Source organism: Cebus imitator, unplaced genomic scaffold, assembly GCF_001604975.1.
Source record: "Cebus imitator isolate Cc_AM_T3 unplaced genomic scaffold, Cebus_imitator-1.0 Scaffold92, whole genome shotgun sequence".
Taxonomy (NCBI): Eukaryota; Metazoa; Chordata; class Mammalia; order Primates; family Cebidae; genus Cebus; species Cebus imitator.
This window is the reverse complement of record NW_016107407.1, coordinates 9099882-9127735: the sequence shown is the minus strand read 5'-3', so window position 1 is coordinate 9127735 and position 27854 is coordinate 9099882. Positions and strand designations below refer to the sequence as shown.

The 27854-nt window shown below is 38.0% G+C and overlaps 1 protein-coding gene and 1 pseudogene across 18 annotated transcripts in view; both read right to left on the bottom strand.

Moving 5' to 3' along the window:
* ABI1 (abl interactor 1) overlaps positions 1-27854 on the bottom strand; it is a 126512-nt gene that overhangs the window by 42038 nt on the left and 56620 nt on the right. The window lies entirely within an intron of this gene.
* Positions 1215-1332, bottom strand: LOC119472274 (annotated as a pseudogene).

Genomic DNA, 27854 nt, shown 5'->3' with positions numbered 1-27854 from the left:
TCAATAGAATGAACATATACGGGGGAATCACCTTTTAAAGTATGAATACATAAAGACATTTGAATTATATCTGCACTATATACTAATTCAAAGCTCACAAAATTCAAGAAGTGTAACAAATGATGGTGTTTCTGTTTACTGGCTAAACATGACAATAAAACTGTTTAACTACTGCCCTGTTCAGTTTTGAAATTATATAATGGTTCACAAACTTTTTAATGTGAAGGAAATCTTCACATTTTAAAAGGAATTTTCTGTATTTTATTAATATTTTATGTTTTATTTAACTTTTAAGTTCAGGGGTATATGTGTAAGATGTGTAAGTTTGTTGCATAGGTAAACATGTGTCATGGGTGTTTGTTGTACAGATTATTTCCTTACCCAGGTATTAAGCCTAGTATCCATTAGGTTTTTCCTGATCCTCTCCCTCCTCCCACCCTTCACCCTCTGGTAGACCCCAGTGTGCAATGTTCCCTCTAGGTGCTTATGTGTTCTCATCATTTAGATTCTACATTTAAGTGAGAACGTGCAGTATTTGGTTTTTTGTTCCTGCACTAGTTTGCTAAGGATAATGGCCTCGAGCTCCATCCATGTCCCTGAAAAAACATGATCTTATTCTTTTTTGATGGCTGCATAGTATTCCATGGTGCGCGCGCGCGCGTGTGTGTGTATATATATATATGTACCACATTTTCTTTATCCAATCTATCACTGATGGGACATTTAGACTGATTCCATGTCTTTGCTATTGAGAATAGTGCTACAGTGAACACACATGTGCATGTGTCTTCATAACAGAACGATTTATATTCCTTTGGATATATTCCCAGTAATGGGATTGCTGGGTCAAATGGTATTTTCTTTCTCTAGGTCTTTGAGGAATCACCACACTGTCTTCCACAATGGTTGAACTAATTTACATTCCCATCAACAGTGTAAAAGTGTTCCTTTTTCTCCATAACCTTACCAGCATCTGTTATTTTTTTAACTTTTTAATAATGGCCATTCTGACTGGTGTGAGATGGTATCTCACGGCAGTTTTGATTTGCATTTCTCTAATGGTCAGTGATGTTCATTTTTTTCCATATGATTGTTGGCTCCATGTACGTCCTTTGAGAAGTGTCTGTTCATATCCTTTCCCCACTTTTTAATGGTTTTTTTTTTTTAAGTTTGCTAAAGTTCCTTTTAGATGCTGGATATTAGACCTTTGTCAGAAAAATGTGGAATACTTCACATTTTTGCGAAGTATTTGCATGTCATCCTTGCACAGGAGCCATGCTAATCTTCTCTGTATTCTTCCAATTTTAGTATATGTGCTGCAGAAGTGAGCACTTATGTTGTATTTTTATCACATAAAATGAAATTGCACTGCAATGGGCTGGTAAAAATGATATAGTTGTACTTAGTCTAATACAAAGCAAATAAGACCTCTGAATTTGGGTAATGAAAGAGGCATAATATAGAGCTAATATTGGCTGGGCTCAGCGACTCACACCTGTAATCCCAGCCCTTTGGGAGGCCAAGGAGTCCAGGAGTTCGAGATTAGCCTAGGCAACATGGTAAAACTCCGTCTCTACAAAAAAGTGCAAAAAAAAAAAATAGAGTGAATACAATACAACTGGAAAACCCTTTTGGCAGACTCAATATGACAAGCAAAGATAATATCAAAAGTTGTGAGGAGACTACTAGCAATATAGAACTAAGATAATCAACAGAAATATTCTACAATAAAAATGATTAGAACACCCCGAATGAAACCCTAAAAACTCTCCCCTACCCAATTTTACTTCTAGTTATAAATGAGAGAATAAGGAAACAGTGAGACAGACGTTTGAAAAAACAAAACAAAAAAAAACACCACTGCACTCCAGACTGTATGACAGAGAGAGAGATTCTGTCTCAAAAAAAAAAAAAAAAAAACAAAAAAAAAAAAAAAAACCTGGAAAAAAAAAATTAAACAGTCTTCAAAACCAGATGCAACACACCCCCACCAACTTACAACCTCATGTACACCTGTCCCCCTTCTATCCAATGTTGTCTTCATGCCAAGTGTTCCCAAATTGATCTACAGCTTCAAAGCATCCCAATACAAATGCCAACAGAGATTTTCAAGGTTATAAACTTATATGGGAGGGCAAAGGGGAAACAATAGCTAAGACATGGTCTAAAAGAAAAATTAGAAGGGAGGAGGCTAACCTGCCTACTGAGATATGAAACCATAGTAAAGAAGATAGTAGGGTTCTTACAGGGCTAAATGGACCAATACAACAGAAAAGAGAATTCAGAAACAAAATCATGCTTATAAGGAAACTTGGTATCTTAGAGTGATAGCACAGCAGGAAAGAATGTATTATTTGAGTAGAGCAACCAGTTTGCCATATAGAAAAAAAAAAACACTGAAAATGGATCCCTACCTCAAACCATAGGAGAAAACTAATTCCAGATCCTTAAATTTAAATGCAAATAAATGGAATATTTATACTTGAAATATTATACATTAATGAGAATGAACAAACTACTATGAATGAATTATGTATATGCAATATGGATAAATCTTAGAAATTATAATGCTGAATAAAAAAAGCAAGTCATGCTAGACTGCATACAGGATAAATCTATTGTTATAAGCCCAAACACAAGCAAAATTAAACAATAATTGTTTAGTAATACATATATATGTGATTTTTAAAAATGTTAAGTGCAAGGGAATGATAAACATCCCTTTTGTGGTTGGCAAGAAGTATACAGATAGAAGAAACAGAATTGGTCATTTTCTAGCTTTTAGTTTTAATGGTGGATTCAGAGATGTTTGATTTATTATAAATGTTATAATACATATTACATTTATTCGTTTGAATGATATATTCATTCAAAAGTATAAGACAATTTTTAAGTCTTTAATTACACTACAAATAGCACAGAGAAAGGAAAGATTAATACTCCTGGAACAACATCAAAAGACTCCATGAAAGAAACCCCATTTTTACCAGTCATATCTGGCAGGCAGAAGAGAAAAAAGGAGAGTGGGGAAAAGGTCAAAATCCAGGCACAGGGAACAGCATAAGCCAGGGCAAAGAGGCATGAAAAGACAACACCTTCTCCAAGATTAGAGAAAAGCTAAAATGGCATGAATAAACCTAAGTTGAACTCTAATTAAGAGACAAAGAAAAGACTACGGAAATTAGGAGACCAGGCTTGAAAACTTCTTTTTAAATGGTCAAGCAAGGCTTTTATAAAAATAAGCAGATTGAGAATTGAATAAATAAAATTAATTGTGTGGTAAACAAAAGTTCTAAAGGAAACATTAAAATATTCTAAAAGCAATTATATTGAGAGAGGAAAACATTTTCTAAAATAAACATGGAAATAAAATGATAAACTCCATAAGCAGACAAGATTTTAAAATTATCTTTTAAGATATGATTATTTTAAACTGCTGTACAGAAATGTGTTTTCATTTTGTTCTTTTTCCTCTCCCTTGTCACTCTGGAGGAAATATTTAAAGATCTTAAAGAAAAACCTTTCCTAATCATCAAAAGACAGAAAGGCAGGCAGGAAAGAAGTATGACACAGCAACACTACTTAATGTTTCATGTATTTTCTACAATATCATCTCAGAAGGCCTACTATCCTCACAACTGCTACTGCTACTACAGGGAGGGCATTATAGGATTTAAGCAAAGAACCTTGTACATAAGTAAAAACATAATAAATGTCTGCAAAAAAAAAATAACTACAGAATGAAAATGGAAATATTTTTACCCTGAATAGAAAAGAGAGGGGGGTATGAAAAGGGCAAAAGAAGAGAGTCCTGAGACAAGCTGCACAAAGAAAGCCTCAGCCAAGAAAGAGACAATCTGTGTCTGTCATTGCTTATTTGGACCAGACTCTGGAAATGGCCTTATGCCCAAAATTCTGTGTAACAGATCTTTGTTCAATAAGCTTGAAACAAGGTCCCAATCAACTTCGAAGTTAACTTGATTCAGAATGACCTATATACACATCATAAAATAGATCTATTTAGAAAAGATGAGCTGCAAAATCAGACTCTGGTAGAAAAACAAAAAACACTTGGATCAGAATTATTCTGAAATATTTTGGCCTGGGAAAAGCTGAATCTGTCACTAACATTCTAGCCCATGCCTAATTTTTTAATACTTCCCATGACATTTTTCTGTCACCTCTTCACCTGCTTAATTATGTAAGAAAAACTACAAAATATTCTATGTGGTAATTACATCTCCACCTCAAAAAGGAAAATTTTGCCTAGTTTAGTGATAATCATTTCTTATCCAAACTAGAATCTAAGCTAAATATGAACTTCTAATAGAACATTAGATCACAGTTTATCTTCTAAACAGCAGGTCATGAATTTGTGCTTATTCTTCAACCTACTACTACTCCTTACCTAACAACTAACATTTGTTTTAATATTTCCTGAGTGTCTCTCCCTTCTTAAAAAGATAATATATTTTAAATTCTCCAGCCTGGGCAACATAGTGAGACCCTGTCTCTTTAAAAAAAAAAAAATTTTTTTTTAATTAGCCAGGTGAAGGCCAGGTGCCGGGCTCACATCTGTAATCCCAGAACCTTGGGAGGCCAAGGTGAGAGAATCACTTGAGGTCAGGAGTTCAAGACCAGTCTGGCCAACATGGTGAAACCCCATCTTTACCAAAATATATAAAAATTAGCTGGTGTGACATGTGTGCCTGTAGTCCCAGCTACTCAGGAGGCTGAGGCAGGGGAATCCCTTGAACCCAGGAGGCAGAGGTTGCACTGAGCCAAGATTGTGCTGCTGCACTCCAGCCTGGGCGACAGAGTGAGATCCTGTCTCCAAAAATAAAACAAATACAGTACATTAGCCAGGCATAGTAGCTCACGCCTATAGCTTCAGCTACACAGGAGGCAGGAGAATTGCTTGAGCCTAGGAGGTTGAAGCTGCAGTAAGCAGTGATCATGTCACTGTATTCCAAACTGGATGACACAGCAAGACCATGTCTCAATAAATGAAAAAGAAGTAAATAAAACTCTCTATAAATGTCAGGCAGTATAGTCTAATGACTAAGAGTCGAGTTCAGGAACCAAACTGTGAATCTAATAGGTGGTTGTACCATTTACTAATTGTGTGAATGTGAGTAAGTTATATAACCATCCTATGCCCTCAGTTTCTTTACCACAGATGAGATGTAAAAACAAGCAAAAAACAGTTATCAACTTCACACAGTTATTTTAAGGATTAAATAAGGTAATATATAGAAAGGATTTTCAACAGTTTCTGGCATGTAGAAAAATCAATATATGTTAGCTCTTTATTATGTTTCCCAGTCTGTATGCAAGTGTCTGAGCTTACTTGATGATAGGAAACCAGGAAAAGCATACAGCTAATAATAAATACAACTCTTCTTAGCAATCTTAGACATCATTAGAACTTATTATTTAGGGCTTGGTGTGGTGACTCATTCCTGTAATCCCAGCACTTTGGGAGGTCAAGGTGGGTGGATTGTTTGAGGCCAGGAGTTTGAGACCAGCCTGGCCAACATGTCGAAACCCTATCTCTACTAAAAATACAAAACCTAGCCAGGCATGGTGGCACACGCCTGTAATCCCATCTACTCAATAGTCTGAGGCACAAGAATCACCTGTAATTTCAGCTATTCGGAAGGCAGAGGTTTCAGTGAGCTGAAATTGCACCACTGCACTCTAGCCTGAGCGATAGAGTGAGAATCGAAAGAAAGGAAGAAAGACAGAAAGAGAGAGAAAGAAATTGTAATTTAGTTCATAAGATACCCCACCTATATTGCACATATAACAAGCAGGGCAAATCAGTATTATCAAAAAAGATTCAAATCTAAAAACTTTGAAAGGATTTGGTTGGATTCACTTAGTAGTAGCCCTTTCTAGGCCTCCTTATTTTTTTCTTCATTATAGGAGTATTTTTGGTCCTATAATTCTTCTTACAAACAATGACCACAATTGGAGATATTTATACTGAAAGGATATTTAAAAGTACAAGTTGGTACTTCAGTTTAAATTCTGAGGATTGATTTACACACTGATGTCTCTCCCTCCTGTAAAATGACTGCCAAAGAATTCATCTGTATATATATACAAACAGACATTTTTTTAGAAGGATAAGGGACAAGTATTTGCAATAAATCTCTGAATATCAGAAAGCAAATCGAGGCAAGGCAGCTAACTCAAAATAGAAGCAGCACAACTTAAAACATCTGTACACAACAAGGCAATTTATCCTACAAGAGACAGCCTCTGGAAGCCAGGTTCTTTAAGTGAGGAACCACAGTAAAATACCACTTTATAGTCATCTTGGCTATAATCAAAAAATAGAGCCAGGTGCAGTGGCACATGCCTGTAGTACCAGACACTCAGGAGGGTGAGGGGGGAGGATCAACTGAGTCCAGGAGTTTGAAGTCAGCCTGGACAACATAGCAAGGCCCTATTTCAAAAAAATAATATTAGACAAAACAAGTTTGTAATGATGTGAAGATAAAACAAGTATTTGTCTGCAATGCTCATACACTGCTGGTGGGAATATAAAATGGGACAGCAATTTTGGAAAAGTTAGCAGTTTCTCAAATAGTGAAACACAGAGTTACCATACGATCCAGCGACTCCACTCTTAGGTATACAACCAATAAAACTGAAAACATACGTCCCTGCAAAACTTGTACACAATTGTTCACAGCAGAATTATTCATAACAGTCAAATAGTGGACAACCCAAATGTCTATCAAATGATGAACAGATAAAGAAAAGATGGTCATCCACACAACAGAATATTATTTGAAAATAAAAAGAAATAAGTACTAATGCATGCTACAACATGTATGGACCTTGAAAATATCAAATTAAGAAGCACAAAGGATTCAAGCTTGAATCTACTTACATGAAATGTCCACGGTAGGCAAATCTATACAGATAAAGAACAGATGACTAATTGTTGGGACTGGGAGGAGAGGGGATGCTATGATTGGGAGTGATTAGCTGAGGGGTATGGGGTTTCTTCTGGGGGTAATGAAAATGCTCTAAAATTGATTGTGGTAACATATGCATAACTTTGTGAACACAGAAAAAGCTCATGCACTGTATACTTTAAATAGATGAATTACATGATGCTAATTATATTTGAGCAGAACTTTCTTTTAAAAGCGGAAACAACAAAAAGCTGAAGAACTGAGTATCTGCAAATGGACAATAAGTTCCCAGTCTTTCCACTCACCATGTTCTCCCTTAAGAATGTGACTCTCATGATGGAAATTAGAAGATGCTCCACTGCAGAAATAGAATGGCACAGGAGAAAACACTTCCACACACTGAAATTGGAGGTACATCAATCTTTAAGTATGTGACAAAGGCTATCAATCAGTGGTGTGATTCAGCCACCGACACGATATGGCCACCAATTGCCAGAGGCTATCAACTGGTGGCCATACCACCAATTGATAGCCTCTGTCACATACTTAAAGAGTTTCTACTTAAGCATTTTAGTCCCTCATTCTTAAATATAAACAGAAAACCAAAGATCACCAGACTACTTGAGGAAAACATTTCATACAGCGGGAGACCCTAAAAAGGGGGGGAAAAAAAAACCCTGAAAAAAAAAAAAATAGATTTTGCAGGCAACAGAAGAATACTTTAAAAAATAAAGAGACTAGGCGCGGTGGCTCACGCCTCAGCACTTTGCAAGGCTGAGGCAGATGGATCGCCTGAGGTCAGGAGTTTGAGACCAGCCTGATCAACATGATGAAAACCTGTCCTACTAAATACAAAATATTAGCCAGGTGTGGTGGCACATGCCTGTAATCCCAGCTACTTGGCAGAGGCAAGAGAATTGCTTGAAGGCAAAAGTTCCAGTTAGCCAAGATCGTGCCATTGCACTCCAGCCTGGGCAACAAGAGTGAAAATCAGTCTCAAAAAAAATGAAAAGAAAAAGAACTTATAAAACAAAAAAAAAAAAAAAAAAAAAAAAAAAAAGGAATAAAACTTAACAACAGATACACTGGAATTTGAAGCTCAGGAAGTCTCCCAAGGAGGTGAAAATTAGGAAGGAAAATAATAATAAAATATTATTCCATATGTGATTATTCATGATAGGAAAAGAGAAAGAAATACATTATTCCAAAAAATCTAGTATCTGAATGGAACACCTAGAAAAGAAAAAGAATAGAGAATATGGTGGAATCATCAAAGAAAGAATATTATCTTCCAAAAATACAGTAGCATCTCTCCAGATTAAAAAGAGTTTACCAAGTGCCAGTGCAAGGTACTTTTAAAAGACCAATACCACAAGGTGGCTTAGCCCTGGAAATCCCAGCACTTTGGGAAGCCAAGGTAGGAGGATCGCTTAAGACCAGAGTTCAATACAAGCCTGGGCAACATAGTGCAAACTTGCCACTATTTAAAAAAAAAAAAAAATGCTAAGTGTGGTGGCATGCACCTGTAGTCCTAGTTACTCAGGAGGCTGAGGAAGGTCAAATCACTTGAGCCCAGGAGTTCAAGGCTGCAGTGAGCTACAACTGTACCACTGCCCTCCAGCCTGGGCAACAGAACTAAGAGCCTGTCTGTCAATTAATCAATCCAACAAAAATTTTTAAATTAAATGAATGACCAATACCTGCCAGGTACAGTGGCATGCACATCCCAGCTGTTCAGAAGGCTGAGGCAGGAGAATCACTTGAGGCAGGGAATTCAAAGCCAGCCTGTACAACATAGGAAGACCCCATCTCTTTACAGACTTTTTTTTTTTAAGCAAAAAAAATTTTTAAAGACTATAAGTGGCCAGGCAAGCACACCTGTAATCCTAGCACTCTGGGAGGCCAAGTAATCTGGCAGGCAGATAATCTGAGTTCAAGAGTTAAGACCAGCCTGGCCAACACGGCAAAACCCTGTATCTACTAAAAATACAAAAATTAGCCAGGCATGGTTGCACATGCCTGTAATCCCAGCTATTCGGGAGGCTGTGACACAAGAATCACTCGAACCCAGGAGGCAGAGGTTGCAGTGAGCCGAGATTGCACCACTGCACTCCAGCCTGGGCAACAGAGCGAGACCCCATTTCAAAAAAAAAAACCCATACTAAGTTACATAACTGTGAAATTTCAAAACACCACAGCTATAAATATGCCAAAAGTTTCCGGAGAGAAACAGATCAGAATATACAAAGGATGTGGAATCACAGACACACAGACACATAAGACATCTCAATGACAATACTGGAAGCTAGAAGAAATGGACTATTGCCTTTAAAACATGTTGACTTCTAAAATACAAACTTTTATTTAACATAGTACTAGAAGTACTAGCAAGAGCAATCAAATAAGAAAAAAAACAGGCATTTAAATCAAAAAGGAAGTAGTAAAATTATCTCTACTTGCAGATGACATTGTTCCTATATGCAGAAAACCCCAAAGATTCCACAGAAAATAAAAACACTGCTAGGATTAATGAATGCAGTAAAGTTGCAGAATACCAAATCAACATACAAATATCTGTAACATTTCTATACACAACAACCCAGCTGAAAAAGCAATCAAGAAAACAATTCCATTTATGACAGCATCAAAAAAAGATACTTAGGAGCAAATTTAACCAAGAAGGTTAAAGATTTGTACACTGAAAACTATAAGACACTGATGAAGACACAAATAAATGGACAGATATGCATGTCCATAAATAGAAATAATCAATATTATTAAAACAGCCATACTATTCAAAGCAATATACAGATTTAACCCAATCCCTATCAAAATTTCAATGGCATCCTCCACAGAAATAGAAAAAACCATCCTAAAATTCATATAGAGCCACAAAAATCCCAAATCCCAACTCTGAGAAATAAAAACAAAGTTGGAAGCATCCCATTTCCTGATTTTTTAAATATATTACAAAGCTACAATAATGAAAACAGTGCAATACTGGCATAAACATGAAAACATAAACCAATGGAACGGAATAGAACACCCAAAAATAAATCCAAACATATATAGTCAACTAATTTTCAACAACGGCACCAAGAGAACACAATGGGAAAAGGATAGTTGCTTCAATAAACGATGCCAGAAAAACTGAATTTTCACATGCAAACAAATGAATGTTGCATACACAAAACTTACCTCAAAATGGATAAAAGATCTAAATGTTAAGCCCTGAAACCATAAAACTGCTAGAAGAGAACACAGGGAAAAACTGCTCGACACTGGCCTTGGCAATGATTTTTTGGATAATCACACCAAAAGCTCAAGCTACTAAAGCAAAAATAAATAAGTGAGACTAAATCAAACTAAGAAACCTCTGCACAATAAAGGAAACAATCAACAAAATGAAACACCTATGGAAAAATATTTGCAAACCCTATATCTGATAAGAAGTTAATACGCAAAATTTATAAAGAACTCATACAATTCAGTAGCAGAAAAACAAGTAACTTGATTTAAAAATAAATATTTGCAAACCCTATATCTGATAAGGGGTTAATATTCAAAATTTATAAAGACCTCATACAACTCAATAAATAACAGAAAAACAAGTAACTTGATTTAAAAATGGGCAAAGGACCCAAATAGACATTTCTCCAAAGATATAGGAATGGCCAACAAGTATTGGAAAAGGTATTCAACATCCTTAATCATCAGGGAAATGCGAATTAAGCCACTATGAGACATCATGTCATACCCATAAAGATAGCTATTATTATACAACAGATAACAAATGTTGGTGAGGGTGTAAAGTAAAGGGAACCTTAGCATATATACTGTTGACAGGAATGCAGACTGATATAGCCATTGTGGAAAACGGTATGAAGGCTGCTAAAGAAATGAAAAATAGCATTACCATACAACCCAGCCATTCCTCTTCTGGTCATATACCCAAAGGAAATGAAATCATCACCTTGTAAAAATATCTGCACTCTCACGTTCACTGAAGCATTATCACAATAGCCAAAATATGGAAACCTAAATCTCCACTGATGATGGACAAATAAAGAAAAATGTGATCTATATAATGGAGTATTACTCACCCTTAAAAAAAGAGATCCTGCCATTTGTCACAACATATGACCTGGAGACATTATGCTAAATGAAATAAGCCAGACACAGCAAGAAAAATATTACCTCAATTATATGTGGTACATACATATTTTCAAAAGAGCTCAAATACACAAAGATAATGAAGCAGGGACTGGGCACGGTGCTCACGACCGTAATCCCAGCACTTTTGGGAGGCCGAGGCAGGTGGACCACCTGAGGTCAGGAGTTCGAGACCAGCCTAGCCAATATGGTGAAACCTCGTCTCTACTAAAAATGCAAAAACTTAGCCAGATGTGGTGGCAGGTGCCACCAGAGATTACTGGAGTAGCTGGGATTACTGTGTATCTGTTAACATTACTGTACCCGGGAGGCAGGGGTTGCAGTGAGCCAAGGCTGTGCCACTGCATTCCAGCCTGGACAACAAGAGTGAAACTCCATCTCAAGAAGAGAAAAAAAAAAAAAGGAAGCAGGGAGGATCACTTGAGCTTGGGGGGTCGAAACTGCAATGAGCCATGATTGTGTCACTGCACTTCAGCCTGGGTGACAGAGTGGACCCAGTCTCAAAAAATAAAACAAAAGAGCTCAAATATACAGAAATAGAGAATGAGTGGTTACCACAGTTATTTTGGGGAAAAAAAGGGCGGGGGAGATGTGGGTCAAAAGACACAAATAACTGATATGCAGAATAAGTTTAGAAATCCATGTTACAACATGAGGACTATAGTTAATAAATCTGTATTGTACAGTCATGTGTCACATAACATTTTGGTCAACGATGGACCACATATATATCACACCACATATATAACAATGGTTCCATAAGATTATAATACTGTATTTTTACTGTACCCAATGTTTAGATATGTTTGGACACATAAATACCACTGTGTTCCAATTGCCTACAATACTGAGTATGGTAACATACTGTACAGTTTGTAGCCTAGGAGCAACGGGCTGTAGCATAAGGTCTAGGGTACACAGTAGGCTATACTATCTAGGCTTGTATAAGTACACTCTATGATATTCACACAACAAAATGGCCTAATAACCCCTTTCTCAGAACATGTCGCTGTCATTACACAGTAGGCTATACTATCTAGGCTTGTATAAGTACACTCTATGATATTCACACAACAAAATGGCCTAATAACCCCTTTCTCAGAACATGTCGCTGTCATGAAGGAAGGCATTACTGTATTAAAGATTTTCATTAAATAAGTACATTTTAGGTGCTCTTGTCACTTAAAAAAAAGTAACTATGTGAAATGACAGATGTGTTTATCTGCTTCACTATAGTAACTAATTTACTATTTATACGTATTCAGTAACACAGCAACCCTCCCCTTTTTAGCACCAGGGACCAGTTTTGTGGAAGACAATTTTCCATGCACCAGGGAGATGGGGGAATGCTTTTGGGATTAAACTGTTCTACCTCAGATCATCAGGCATTAGATTCTCAGAAGGAGCGTGCAACCTATATCACTTGGACATACAGTTCACAATAGGGTTTGTGCTCCTATGAGAATCTAATGCCACCACTAATCCAACAGGAGGCAGTAATGTTTGCTCACCCTCCCCTCACCTCCTGCTCTGCGGCCTGGTTCCTAACAGGCCACTGAATGGTACTGGGCCAGTGGCTCCGGGGTTGCAGATCCCTGCCATACATCATGTTGTAAGCCTCAAATACACACAGTGAAATTTATTTTTTTTAAGTCTAAAGGAAAATAATTTTTAGTCTAAAGCTAAGGACAATACAGCACAGTGATAAGCAGATTTTTTGTTTGTTTGTTTGAGACGGATTCTTGCTCTTTTGCCAGGCTGGACGGAGTGCAGTGGTGCGATCTCAGCTCACTGCAACCTCCACCTCCAGACTTCTAGCAATTCCTCTGCCTCCGCCTCCTGAGTAGCTGGGACTACAGGCATGCACCACCATACCCAGCTAATTTTTTTTTGCTTCAGTAGAGAATGGGTTTCACCATGGCCAGAATGGTCTTAATCTCCTGACCTGGTGATCCACCCACCTTGGCCTCTCAAAGTGCTGGGATTACAAGTGTGAGCTCCTGCACTTGTCCCATAACAAGCAGATTCCAAAACCAGACTGCCTGGTTCAAATGATGCCACTTAATAGATGTATTATCCTGAACAAGTTGCATAAGCCCTTTGTGTATCAATTTCTTCATCTGTAAAAAGAGGCTGTTACAAGAATCAATGAATTCATAGGTGTTCATTTATGTAAAAAGCCTGGCATACAATATATGCTCTAGAAAGCACAACTAGGGATAGGAAGGGGTAGCACTGAATTCCGCTTGTCATTATAATCCCTTAGATAGTATGTGACTGGCTTTTAATCACATTCACATATTATCACAGGGAGGAAGTGGGGGTTGTAAAATGAAGTCCAAAGATAACAGCTTGGTACAGAAGAGTATCTGTATGCCTTTAGCTCAAATCTCCTTTGAACAGATACACAAAAAATTTTTAAATGAGGGAGAACCTCAGCAGACAGTCAAGAAGGGAGGCAAGGCATGGTAGGAAAAACCTGGTCTGGTTAAATAGTGAGGTCAGAGCTGTAAACCAAGACATGCTGATTCAGATTAAAGAAAAAAAGGGGCCGGGCGCAGTGGCTCACGCCTGTAATCCCAGCACTTTGGGGGGCCAAGGCAGGTGGATCATGAGGTCAAGAGATCGAGACCATCCTGGCCAACATGGTGAAATCCCATCTATATTAAAAGTACAAAAAATTCGCCGGGTGTGGTGGTGCATGCCTGTAGTTCCAGCTACTCGGGAGGCTGAAGCAGGAGAATTACCTGAAACCAGAAAACAGAAGTTGCAGCGAGCCGGGATACAGCGAGACTCTGTCTCCAGAAAGAAAGAAAAAAAAGCATGGCCTGTCAACACCACAATAGAGCAGAATGTTCAGGTGAAGAAACTGAGTTTTAATCACAATTAACTGGCTTTTCAAAGATAAGATTCACCAAGGGCTTTTGATTGACATTAAAAACACTTTAAATTAAAAGATAGTAGGAAAGCAAAGTAACAGACTTTGTGTCTTGTTAAAGCCATTATCACGCTACTAATATAAGCAATGCCAACTGGGCAATATGGCACATTAGATAACCCAATTTCTCTCCCACTGTAAACCACCTAAAAATGCTTGATTTAAAGATGCTGTGAAAGTATCTTTTTAAAATTCACAGTCCAAAACTAAAGAGAGTAAATAAATCCAAGGAGACTAGGAAAAAGAGGACGAAAATTCAGAGCAGAAAACATGAATGAGGCTGCAGCTACTCTGTAGTAGCTTTTTGGCCTCTAGCAAAGGAGCTTGGACTTTTATGCTACACAGGGTCAAAATTAAAATACCTTTGGGCTTGCTAAAGGTGGGAAGTTGAAACTGATACAGCAAAAAGGACTTTGCAGATGTGATTAAGAATCTTGAGATGGAGTCTTATCCAGTATTTTGGGGGTGAATCAAATGAAATCACAAGCGTCCTTATAAGCCAAAGAGGGGGGCCAAAGGGTCAGTACTGATCAGATTGATACCATATGAAAAAGACTCAACTGGCCATTGGTGACTTATAGATGGAGAAAGGGGTTATGCGCCAAAAGTGCAGGTGGCCTCTAGAAGCTAAAAAAAGGCCAAGGGAACAGATGCTTCACTAGTGCTTCTAGAAAGAACACAGCCCTACCCACATATTAATTTTAGACCAGTGAAACCTATTTCAAACTTCTGACCTCCAGAACTGTAAGATAATAAAGTTGTGTTCTAAGTCACTAAATCTGCAGTAATTTGTTACAGTAGCTATAGAAAACTAAGGCACACACACTGAGACAGGATTGGGGGATGTTCTAGAAAGTATACACGTTTCTATGAAGTTTTCAGATTCAAAAATTATAAATAGTCCTGGACTGACAGCATCCTAGAACACTTAGCAGAACAGGGAATATGCCTTTAGCCTAGCTTATCAATGGCATATCTCTTAAGCAGCACAGAGATCTCAACAGATGAGATCTTAAAATAAGTTCACAACACAAACTTGCAAAACACATAAGAAAACAATTCACCACAAGCAGGAGTCAGCATGTACACACATAACAAATCTCCAAAGGAAGTTAATCCAAAAGAAAGAAAGAAAAGAAAAAAAAGAGACAGATGGCCTACAAAGAAAAGACAAAATAATGTTTTATCTGAATTCAAATGTATCAATAACTACATTAAATGTAAATTAAATAAGTACTCCTATTAAAATGATTATCACTAAAAAAAATTTTTAAAAAAAGAAAATACAAACCACAGTGCAAAAAAAAATTTTTTTAAATGAGTATCACTGTATTTTTGTGAATCCAGTTATGACTAGAAGAGACAACTTTTTTAGCTTTTTTCTAGTTCTGTCTCCCAAAGCTTTGTCATCCAGACAAATCTTTTAAAACAGAAAAAGCTGCAAGATACATTCTGCATATTAATATATAGTATATTGATAATAATATATAGATGAACTATAATCATAAAAGACTCTTAGAGGCAGTATGTCCTGTATTCCACAATTATGCTCTATCTTCTCAAAAATATTTTAAATACATTTAAATACTCAATGAAGGCTTTATAATTTACACTTTGCTCTTCAAAAAGAACAAACCAAAAGCAATAAAGAAGCTGCTTGCCAAGCTTCAGGGCAGGGGCGCGGGGGAGGAATTAGAAAAAATAAACATGTGCAACTGCACATAAAACTGCAGGTGGCTAGAAAGGAAACCAACTAAAGGGGAAAAAAATCTAAAAATAGGCTTAGAACAGTGATTCTTGACTGCCTTCATTTGGATTCTTAAATTATTTCAGAGCTAAAACTGAGAGATGAAATGTGTACAATTTGTTTTAAACAAGAAGGCTAATTTAGAAATAAGTTCTGCCATAATTAAATATACTTATTTATGCATTAGAAGTTCAAGGACCACTGCAATTCAAAAGCCAAAGTTTTTCAATCAGAAATTATCTTAAGGACAAATTATAGCAAAATAAATTATTCCCAATTAATTGGAAAAAATTCTTATACGGTACATTTTGCTAGTCTCTTCCAAAATATTTCTAGAGACATCACATCTTGATGGGCATGCCAAGTTTTCTACAGGTTTTCTCTAGATTTAAAGATTATCATAGATTCACAAGACACAAAACTAAAAACACTCGGGAAAAAATTTTACAGTATAAACAACAAAAAGGTTAAAAGAAAAAAAATAAGACAGTGGGAGTAACTTTTAAATAGGAAAACTACTGCCTTCAAAATGTCATCTTTGTATATCACCTGAATCGGGCTGGGCGTGGTAGTCCACACCTGTAATCTCAGCACTTTGGGAGGCCAAGGAGGGAGATGACCTGAGGTCAGGAGTTCAAGACCTGGCCAACATGGTGAAACTCCATCTCTACTAAAAATACAAAAATTAGCCAGCCGTGGTAGCACATGGCTGCCCAGCTACTCAGGAGGCCAAGGCAGGAGAATCGCTTGAACCCAGGAGATGGAAGTTGCATTGGGCCTAGGTCGCGCCACTGCACTCCACCCTGGGCGACAGTGAGATTCTGTCTCAAAAATAAATTTAAAAATCACCTCAAACTAATCACTAGAAACCATTACACATCCCCATATTGAGACACATTCTACAAAACAACTGGCTATAAATTTTCCAAAGAATCAAGGTCAGCTGGGCATTGTGGCTCACACCTGTAATCCCAGTACTTTGGTAGGCCAAGGCAGGGGGGATCACTGAACCCAGGAGTTTGAGACCAGCCTGGGAAACATAGTGAGAACTCATCTCTACAAAATAAAATTTTAAATTGAGGCAGGAGAATCATTTGAGCCCAGGAGGTGGAAGCTGCAATGAAGCATGATAGGGACACTGCACTGCTGCCTGGGTGACAGACCAAGATCTTGCCTCAGAAAAAAAAAAAAAAAGGATTAAGGTCAGCTGAGGTCAAGAGAAGACTGAGGAACTGTGCCAGATAGAAGAAGAAAGAGACATGATATTTAAATGCTTCCGAACTGGATCCTTTCCTATAAAATTATTGGAACAACTGGCATACTTGAATGGAATTTCACAATTAGATGGTAGCAATGTATCAATGGTAATCAACCGACTTTAATGAGTGTACTGCAGTGATGAAGTAAAATGTATTTGTTTCTAGGAAATACACACCATTCTGGCCGGGCACAGTGGCTCACGCCTATAATCCCAGCACTTTGGAGGCCAAGGCAGGCAGATCACTTGAGCCCATGAGCCCGAGACCATCCTGGGCAACATAGCAAAACCCTGTCTCTACAAAAATTACCTGGGCATGGTGGTATGCACCTGTAGTCCCAGCTACTCAGGAGTCTGAGGCAGCAGGATGATTTGATGCTGTGGGCAGAGGTTGCAGTGAGCCAAGATCACGCCACTGTACCCCAGCCTAGGCGACAGGACCAGACCTTGTCTCAAAAAAAATAATAAGAAGCAGCAGCAAAAAAGAGAAAATGTAAAAAAAGTCTCAAAAAAAAAAAAAAAGAAAATACACCACAGTATTCAGGGGCAATGAGGGCATCATCCCAGCAAGTTATTCTCAAACTGTTCAAAACAAAAATCTCTTTGTTCTATGTCTGTAACTTTTCTACAAATTTTAAATTGTTCCCCCAAAAATGTTTTAAGTCATCTTTACTACTTGCTTGCAAAAATTAGTAATAGGACATTTTGTTTTTAGTACACTGATTCAGAAGTGGTGATCAGTTTTCTGTTAATTTGAGGAAGAATGCAATCCAATAAAATTTCTCTAAAAAGATACAGTGATTTTTCATTAACTGAAAGTAAAAAGGGATGGCCTCATTTAAAACAGTGAAGAATTCTAATGGCCCTAAATTCTGCATCATATTCCTCCAAAGAGATGATGTGATCGTCCTTCCACTCTAGTATCCTTCCCTTTTATTTGTTGGATAAATGCAAGCATGCATGCTAGACAATGGGAATGGAGCAATGGCCATAATAGACCTCCTATGGAAGGCACATACTGAACAATCAGACAAGTAGCTATATAATTCAAATAAATGCCATGAAGAGAAAGTATATGATGCCACAAAAATAGTTAACAGAGACTCATAATAGCACGTGTGCTGGCAGGAAACAGGTCAGAAAGAAGAATCAGGGGAAACCACCCTTTTAAAAAGTTAGGTTAATAAGAACTAAAAAGAGAGTAGGCATTAGCTAGGTGAAGTATGTCTGTAATAACATATGTCAAGACACTAACATGGGAGAGAACATTTGTTATCCCTGGAAGTTAAAAGTCCAAGAAGAGTTAGGAAAAGGCAAAAAATAAAGTAAATGCCATTAAAAATAGTTCAGGATTTTTTATCCCATGTAGTCAATATTTCAAACCTTTTTTATTGTTCAACCCTAATTTCAAATCAAGTCTTACAGAGAATCTTAATATATAATATAAACTGAAATAGCACTGTCCTGTTTAAAGCAGGCAGAGTGGTTTAGAATTTCACTGACTGAGGCTCCTGTTTATCTAAACGAGGGCAAAGGCAAAAACAGGCAATTGTTTGAGAGAGAGAAGGCAGTATCACAAATAACATATGTGGGGATATGCTAGCTAGACTTCCAATCAAAAACTAATAAAATATTTCAATGAGGATCATTCACAAAGCATTTACATACAAAGGAAGTAAACACAATGGAGGGATAGGGGAAAGCGGAACACATGGAAATACAGGAACCGGCGCTAACAGCAGGAGCAGTACTTCTAAATCCAAATGGCAAGGGGTGGGAGAGATTACCACAATGTGGAACAGAAAGTCATACAGAGAAAGCCACCTGGGCTAGTACCTGTGCTGTGGCACAGCCAACCCAAGGTAACTTCACAGCAAAGAAATCCAGGAAATAAATATTATGAGCTGGCCTTTCTTACTGCCTCCAATCTACCTGCTTTCTACACTGGCTGAACTGTGAAGTCGAAGTCACAGATACCAATTGACATAATCCATACAAGTAAGCCTACCGAGAAAAGAAAAGGAGAAAGAAAGGAAAGTGTAGATCAGGAATATCAAACAGGAGCAATCTGTCATGCAGGGATATATAGAAAAGTACTAGGAAAGATCAAATCCAGTCTTCTGGGATCAAGGAAAAGGTTTTCATTAGGCAGACACAACTAAGGTGAAGCCTAAAGAATGAGCAAAAGTTAGGCAGAAGAAATAGGGGAGACAGACATTCCAGGCAAAGGGACTAGCACTACAAAGGAACGCTGGCAGAACATAAATAAATGTGGATGTCTGAAGCACCAGAGTATGAGGGGAAAAAGGAAAAGAAGAAAACTAGAGAGGCAAGGGGAAATAAGATCAATCTTGTATCAGTATCATGCTTCAATTTACCTTTAGTCTAAAAGCAAAGTTTAAGGATTGACACGACCTCATCTGACAGAAATGGGTGTGGGTTTTTAATAAAAGTATCAGGCACAGGGATTTTTTAATGACTGAAGTCAACTTGCTCTCCTATTTCTTGGTTTAAAAGCTCTTGCCGAGTCATTTCACAAGCATTGCAAGGCAAAGTGAAAATGCAGAGAATAATGCAAACACCAAAAATGCTAAATTATTATACAAATTCTAATTTATGTCATCCTTTTTTAATTTCCCAAATTTTGACTTTTTCAGGAAACAGGCAGGCAAAAATATTTAGTGATCACATTAAGTCATCTATTTAACATTCTGAACCAAACAACTGATAACTGCAATTTTACACCAGAGTGTATCCATTCTGCTCCAAAATGGAGAACCTTCCTATAAACAAAATTGACACCTGTACCCTATTTGCAAAGAACTACAGATTTTCTAAAGTGACATACCGAAAATTTAGAGATTTGAGGATCAACTCCTTGCCAGGCCCTACTGAAGATACTAGGGATATAGTGACACACAAAACAGATAAGGTTCCTGTCATCATTAAACTTAGCCTCAAAAGAAAGGATAGCCATTAAATAAGTAAGCATACAAATAAACATAATTACAAACCTGGTATGAGCTACAAAAAGTAAAAAAAATTCTATCATATTTGGAACAAAGATATAACTGATGACTCTACAAAAGCAATGTCTAGGGAGCAACGAGAAACAAAGTCAAATACAATAGATGGGCTGGGCACAGTGGCTCAAGCCTGTAATCCGAGCACTTTGGGAGACCGCTGACAGGCAGGCGGATCACCTGAGACCAGGAGTTTGAGAAAAGTCTGGCCAACATGTCAAAGCCTTGTCCCTACTAAAAATACAAAAATTAGCCAGGTGTTGTGGTGCATGTCTGTAGCCCCAGCTACTCAGGAGGCTGAGACACAAGAATCTCTTGCACTTGGGAGGCAGAGGTTGCAGTGAGCTGAGATTGCTCCACTGCACTTCAGCCTGGGTAACAGAGCAAGACTCTGTCTCAAAAAAAAAAAAAAAAAAAATCACAATAGATAGAGGCATACGTATGTTTGAAGGAAGAAGCTGCCAGGAAATACTAAAATTCAAGAACCTGGTTGTATACTGACAACAGAGAAAGGCATGATTTGGAAAACTTAAGATGCGAAAACATAAACATATTAAATGTTTATTGGAAGTGGGAGCACAAGAGAGACTGAATATAAGAGAAAAAAGGGATGAAAGAAATAACTAATAATGCCAACACTATGTAAAGGTAAATGCTTTATGTGCAATTCCTTAATCTCCAAGGTTAGCACTATTGTCCAAATTTTGCATATGAGATAACTAAGCTCAAAAAGTTAGACAATTAGTTCATGCACTAAAAAGAACTTTAGTGGAATTAAAAAAAAAAAAGAAAAAAAAAGTTAGACAGGACAAATTACACAGTAACAAAACATGGCTTCAAACACAGATCTTTATGACTCCAAAGTATACCACAAAGCCTTATTCTTTCAACACATCCTTATCAAACTATGTAAGGGCCAGTTACTACGTAATAAAGATACAGAGATGAATAAAACATTGTTTTTATCTTTATTCCTTTTTTTTGTTCTTTTTTTTTTTTTTTTTTTTTTTTTTTTTTTTTTCTTTTTTTTTTTTTTTTTTTTTTGTTTTTTTTTTTTTTTTTCCTTTTTTTTTTTTTTTTGAGACTCACTTGGCACCCAGACTGGACTGCAGTGGCCCGATCTCGGCTCACTACAACCTCCACCTCCCAGGCTCAAGGGATTTTCCTGCCTCAGCCTCCGGAGTAGCTGGGATTATGGGCGCACATTACTACTGCCCAGCTAAGTTTTGTATTTTTTTAGTAGAGACTGGGTTTCACCATGTTGGCCAGGCTGGTCTCAAACTCCTGATCTCAAATGTTCCACCCACCTCGGCCTCCCAAAGTGCTGGGATTACAGGTGTGAGCCACCGTGCTCGTCTGGTCCTTATCATTAAAGACTAAGGCAAGGAAGACAAACATATACCCCAAATTGATGTAAAAGTAGGAATAAGAACGTATAAAATAAAGAGAGGGCAAGTATCTCTATCCTGAGCTAATCAGTGAAGACCTCAGATGGTGTCTGTATTAGGCAGAACAGAAACAGGACTAACTGAATTCCAGATAAGACAAACAGATAATGGAAAAGCAGAGACACAAATTTACGGCTGTGTTTACAACACTTCAAGAAGACGAGCATGGCAGAAATACAATGAGACTTGGAAGAGACTACATCACTACATTAATGAGACTTTTATGCCATACCATGGCATCTGAACTTTCAACTACAGAAAGTAAAAATCCATTTCCAGACTCTAAAGCAAGATTAGGCTACTGGGAAGACTCAGACATCAGAGGTCTGAGCAGTAGCCTGGTGAATGAATGGCTTACAGACAACCAAAAGAACATGAAATTTGGAAGGAGATTCCCAAATGAACTGTTTATAATCAGCTGTAGGGACAGTTCCAAAGTCACTTTAAAAAAAAAAAAAAAAAAAAAAGGTAGTTTTTACTCTAAGTGAATGAAAACACTCTATTATCATATTTTAGGACACAACAAAGAAATGGTTTCACCCAAACTTTGTGATCAACAGGGAGGGATTGGAGATTTGCTTCCTTAACCCCATAAATATAGATTATTAAGGCAGAATGCAGGCTTAGTGATTCATTTACCCAAAAAGCATATTGTACAGAAGGAGGATTGCCGGCTGTTTACCCTAAAAGCAAAGAACCGAGTCTCCAATTTCTAAGATAGTACCTTTCCTTTGATTCAGGTCATATCACGTCAGTTTACCATCTGATGATTCAGGAAGATTGATGCTTATTTCTGCTAAGCATGCTGCTCTGACTCAGGAGCTGTACAATTCCAGCACCTAGCAGATACAAGAAGCAGAGAAGAAGCCAGAGGATACCAGCTACTCCTCTAGCACAACACAATTAGCCAGCCTCAGTGATGAAACCAAATCAAAGAGAAATAAGCTATAATTTAGAACTTTAGATTTTTGCAAACTGATCTCCAGGTACTCTCCTCATTGCAGAAATCATACCCTACATTCTAATCACCCTGAAAAAAACCATCCATGTCTTTTTCTAATGCCATTACCTCACACTGGAATGCATCTATACTCCATATCAACATGATATATGCACAGGTTTCCTTTAAGGCCCAATTCAATTGTTATTCCTTCAATTCCTGCTGTAAAATCAGCTCATTCAATCTTCATTCTACCCACCCCATCCTTGCCCCAAGAGTATCTGCCTGCACTGCAGAAGCTTAAAAGCTAAAATCAGCATTGTCCAGTTGTTCCTACCGCCAGGCTTCTGGATACAATTTCTGATCTATCAATAAAGGACTTTCCTGGGATTTGGAAACTCAAAGTGAAGGGGAGATTCTTACTACCACCTTACATTTCCTATTGGCAAAGCAAGTCAAGAAATAAGACTTTTTTCCAAAGTGATGCTCCAGTGTCCATTCTCCCAACTGTTTGGATGCTGAGAAGCAACCGCACTGGAAACAGCGGCTGGACTCCAAGTTGCAATGCCCAGTCACTCACAATGCGGGTGTCAAGAGGCAGCTGAGGCAACAACAGGCAGCAGCTTTCTAAGCCACGGCGTGAAATCTCTGAATGAGGTTCTTAAGCTCAGTAATTCCTGTGGCACCATCAGTGGTTATAGCTTCCCCAGCAGATCACTTTTTGAGTTCTGGAATTTATTTGTGGAGAGCAAATTTATATTTAAGATAGTTAGAATGGTTTCTATTTCCTGGTCCTTGACTCATATACACTAAACAAGTTAACACCTTACAGGTGAAGAAGCATACCAAGAAGGAAAGAAAACAAGTAACATCAGTGCAAGGGGCTAACAAACTGGTAAGTGCCAGTTAGACCTTAGATACGTGAGAAAACAATGAATGAGACTAGAATCGGTATCCTAAAATTCCCTTTGATATCGAAGTTCTAAGTACCTGAATCCATAAGTAGTCACATAAAGAAATCATCATTTGTCCAACATGTATGTAATTTCAAGTTTTATCTCAACTGATTATCTTCTCTCTTGAATATTGGCCATATTTTCATGGTTCTTCCTAAGTATGGTAATTTTATATTACATTCTATATGTGGTAAACGATACCTTACAGAAACTCTAGATTCTGTAATCGTCCTTTAAAATATGTTTTTATTTCCAAGGGTAGGAAAAATAAAAAGATAAAGAAGTAGAAAAGAAAAAACAAACGAAAAATGTTTACAGTAGGCCAGGCATGGTGGCTCCCACCTGTAATCATAACACTTTCAGAGGCAGAAGGTGGTGAATCCCTTGAGCCCAGCCTTGGCGACATGGCAACACCAGCCTTGGCAACATGGCAAAGCCCCATCTCTATAAAACATACAAAAAATTAGCCAGGTGTGGTGATGTATATCTTTAGTCCCAGCTACTTGGGAGGCTGAGGTCTGAGAAGGTGGCTTCACCTGGGCCTAGGAAGTCAAGGATGCAGTGAGCCATGATCACACCATTGCATTCCAGCTTAGGCGATGAGAGTGAGACCCAGCCACAAAAAAAAAAAAAAAAAAAAAAGAAAAGAAAAAAAGCCCAGGACGCTAAAAAAAAAAAAAAAAAGTTTATACTAAACTTAGCTTGACTTAAACTGCAAACTTTCTCCTCCAAGATGAGCAGCAGCTGAAATATTTGTTCAGTTCTTTTATCCTTGGCTGGATTGCATGCAGTTTGTTCCACATACAGCTCAGCCTATAATACAGGTAAAGTTTTAATGAAAAATTTGTGGCTGTTTCCATTCAGGTCTCACTTTCCACTCACTTTCCAGCTGTTGTGGTCACCATGAACCCTGTCTCCTGGGTCACAAGCTATATGCTGTCTCCTGAGTTGTAGCTGTCTAGCACAGTACAAAACTAGCTATAAAAATAGCAAACCCAGCTGGATATGGTGGCTCACATCTGTAATCCCAGCACTTTGGGAGGCCGAGGTGGGTGGATTACTTGAGGTCAGGAGTTCGACACTAGCCTGGTCTATATGGTGAAACCCCGTCTCTATTAAAAATACAAAAATGAGCCGGGTGTGGAGGTACACGCCTGTAATCTCAGCTACTTGGGAGGCTGGAAGAGGAGAATCACTTGAACCCAGGAGGTGGAGGTTGCAGTGAGCCGAGATTGCACCATTGCACTCCAGCCTAGGCCTCACAAAGAGATTCCATCTCAAAAACAAAATAGCAAACCCACCAGGGCTGTTTCATTTTTAAAAGTGTATACTAACACCCTCCTCTCTGTAATTTCTATCTGCTATTAGTTGTTCTTCAGATACTCTTGGTGTTTTATATTTTGTTCAGAGTTTAAGTTACTTGTAAGAAGGTTGATTTGACAGGAACTATTCTGTTACAGTATTACCGCAGGAAGAATGCTTGGTTGGTTTACGCTGAAACAGAAACTAAATGCACAGCATTGCCCCTATTCTGTATCCTAGAAATAAATAATACTCTGGCCTGATATGGTTGATGGTTCAAGTTTCAATCTTTGTTCACTCAGAGGTGAGATGGTGGGTTGGTGTGTATACATGTGTTAAATGAAAGTAACTGGGTCTCAGCACTCTGGGAGGCGGAGGCAGGTAGATCACCTGAGGTCAGGAGCTCAAGGCCAGCCTGGCCAATATGGTGAGACCCCATCTCTGCTAAAAATACAAAAAATTAGCCAGGCATGGTGGCGCATGCCTGTAATCCCAGCTACTGGGGAGGCTGAGGCAGGAGAATCATTTGAACCCTGGAGGCATAGATTGCAGTAAAGAAAGATGACACCACTGTACTCCAGCCTGGGCTACAAAATAAGACTCCATCTCAAAAAAAAAAAAAAGGTAACTGGGATATGGAACAGTTTGGATTATTCTAACTATAGATTTCACAAATCAATAAATTGTTTTTAAAAGACTCCAGAAGAAAGGAGGAGGGGACAAAAGGAGAGGCAGACAGAGAAAGAAAAGGAGTAAGGGAGAAGGGAGAAAGGGAAGAGGGGCGAGGGATAAAGGACAGGGAGAAAGACAGACAGACACACAGAGAGAAGTAGAAAGTACTGCTGCCAATTTTATTGGCCAATAAGGACAACTAGTCCTCACATTAATCCCTGCACTTTGGGACGAGACAGAAGGATCACTTGAACCCAGGAGTTCGAAAACAGCCTGGGAAACATAGCCAGGCCCCATCTCTACAAAAAAGATGAAAAAATCAGCCAGGCATGGTGGCATGTACCTCCAGTCCTAGCTACTCAGGAGGCTAGGTGGGAGGATCCCTCAAGTCAGGGAGTTTGAGGTTACGGTAAGGTATGATTACATCGCTGCACACCAGTCTAGGTGACAGAGTGAGAGCCTGTGTTCAAATAAATAAAATGAAAATAAAACAACAATATTACTATAAACTGTTGTTTTCACATACAAAGAAGGGGGGGGGACCTTAGAATCAATATAAGCCTTACCTGACAACATTTTGTTAACTTGTGATAGGTATGAATACTAATTAATCTTACTTTTCTTCTGCACAAACCAGAAACAACTGTGAGAAAACAGCACTAGCCCTAAAATAAAGCCAACAAACACTCTTGACACTGAAACCTAGTGGAGCTTCCTGGTTGGTGAACACACTGATGAGCCAGGAGGGTAGTGTGACCTGATTCCACAAGAAGACAGCATGGAAGCTCTGTGTTTGGAACTTCCCAGACCATGCCCTCTGTGTCTCTTCATTTGGCTGGTCCTGATCTGTATTAAATAAATCATAATCATAAATAAAATAAAATCGTAATCATATGGGTAGTGTTTCCCTGAAATCTTTGAGTCATTCTAGTAAAGTATCAACCTTGAAGGGGGTTGTGGGAAATGCCCCAGATTTGTAGTCAGATGGCCATAAGTGTGGGTAGAATGGGGACCCTACTTGCCACTGGTACTTGAAATGGAGGCAGACTTGTGGAACTGAGTCTTTCCCTTGTGGGGTCTGCACTAACTCTGTGTGATCAGTGTCAGAACAGACTGCAGTACTCCATTCGTGTCGGAATACCAAACCCCTAATGGAACTTCTTCCATCCCATCTTATATAAGCTAACTCTATATGCTGGCAATATAGTAGGAATGAAGCCATAAACATGTACAACTTGTATCATCATGCAATCTGCACCAGCCCCACTCTTCACAATTTCTGGCTCCTTAGGGAATTTCAGCAAATCCACCTCCAGAAAAAATTATCTTAAAAAAAAAAAAAAAAAAAAAGTTACATACTATAAATAAAGAAACGGGTGTTAAATATCAAGAACACTTTTTAAATTTTTTGAAGTAAATGTTTGTATAACACATCAGGGATCGGCAAATTTTTTCTGGACACAACCAGAGAGTAAATCTTTTAAGCTTTGCAGGCCATACGGTTTCAGTCATAAAGACTCAACTTTGCCATTGTGTCAGCAAAAGCAGCTGTAAGCAATATGTAAACAAAGGAACAAAGCTGTGTTCCAATAAAACTTTATTTATAAAAATGGATGGGGGAGGACTAGATTTGGCTCATGGATCACAGTCTACTGACTCCTGCACTAGATTATTCAGTAAACATGAAGTACGTAACTCTTCTAATGACATGAAGGTGTGGTTACCACACCAATGGCTAACAGTCTGGGAGAGTCTGGCGCACCTGTTCTTAAAAAAAAATTTTTTAACTGATACAAATTATATTTTAGCCAAAATGTGTTTCCTTGGCAGGAAATGTTAAAGGAAGGAAAAATGGAAGAAAGGGAGTAGAGAAAGAAAGAAGAAGGGGATGGGGTGAGGGGGAAGAAGGAGAAGGAAAGAAAATACAAAGGAAGAAAACCTAATGATATGAGAAATCACTGGTATATTTTAGTATATTTTTACTTCAAAAGTTTCAGCTATCTAAAATATATTAAAATTCATAAATTCCTGCAATTAACATGAAGTAACTTACTATAAGTAAGGTTGTAAGTAAGCTCAGAGTAGTATCAGGCACTCTGCTAGGTGCTGTTAAGAATCCCTGTAGAATAATTAATTTTGAAACAAATGTTTGTCAATATAATAATAAAGAAAATTTTCCTTTAGATAATGCTGAGATAAGGTTTAGTGCCAAGATAAGGCTTAGTCCCTCTGGCACCCAAAAAAGAATGCATACGTTCTATAGCATGTATTTACATTCAGAGAAGAATCTATTCTATATTAGTGTATCTCTACTATAACTTGTTCCTCTGTAAGTTTACCTTGTTAATAACTGTAATTAAAGCAAGCATGCTTAATTAATCTGAATTAATAAAAGGTGCCCACCCTCCAAAGAAGGGGAGTTAGGAAATTTGCTCTAAATCATTTTACTATTGGTCCTCAATATT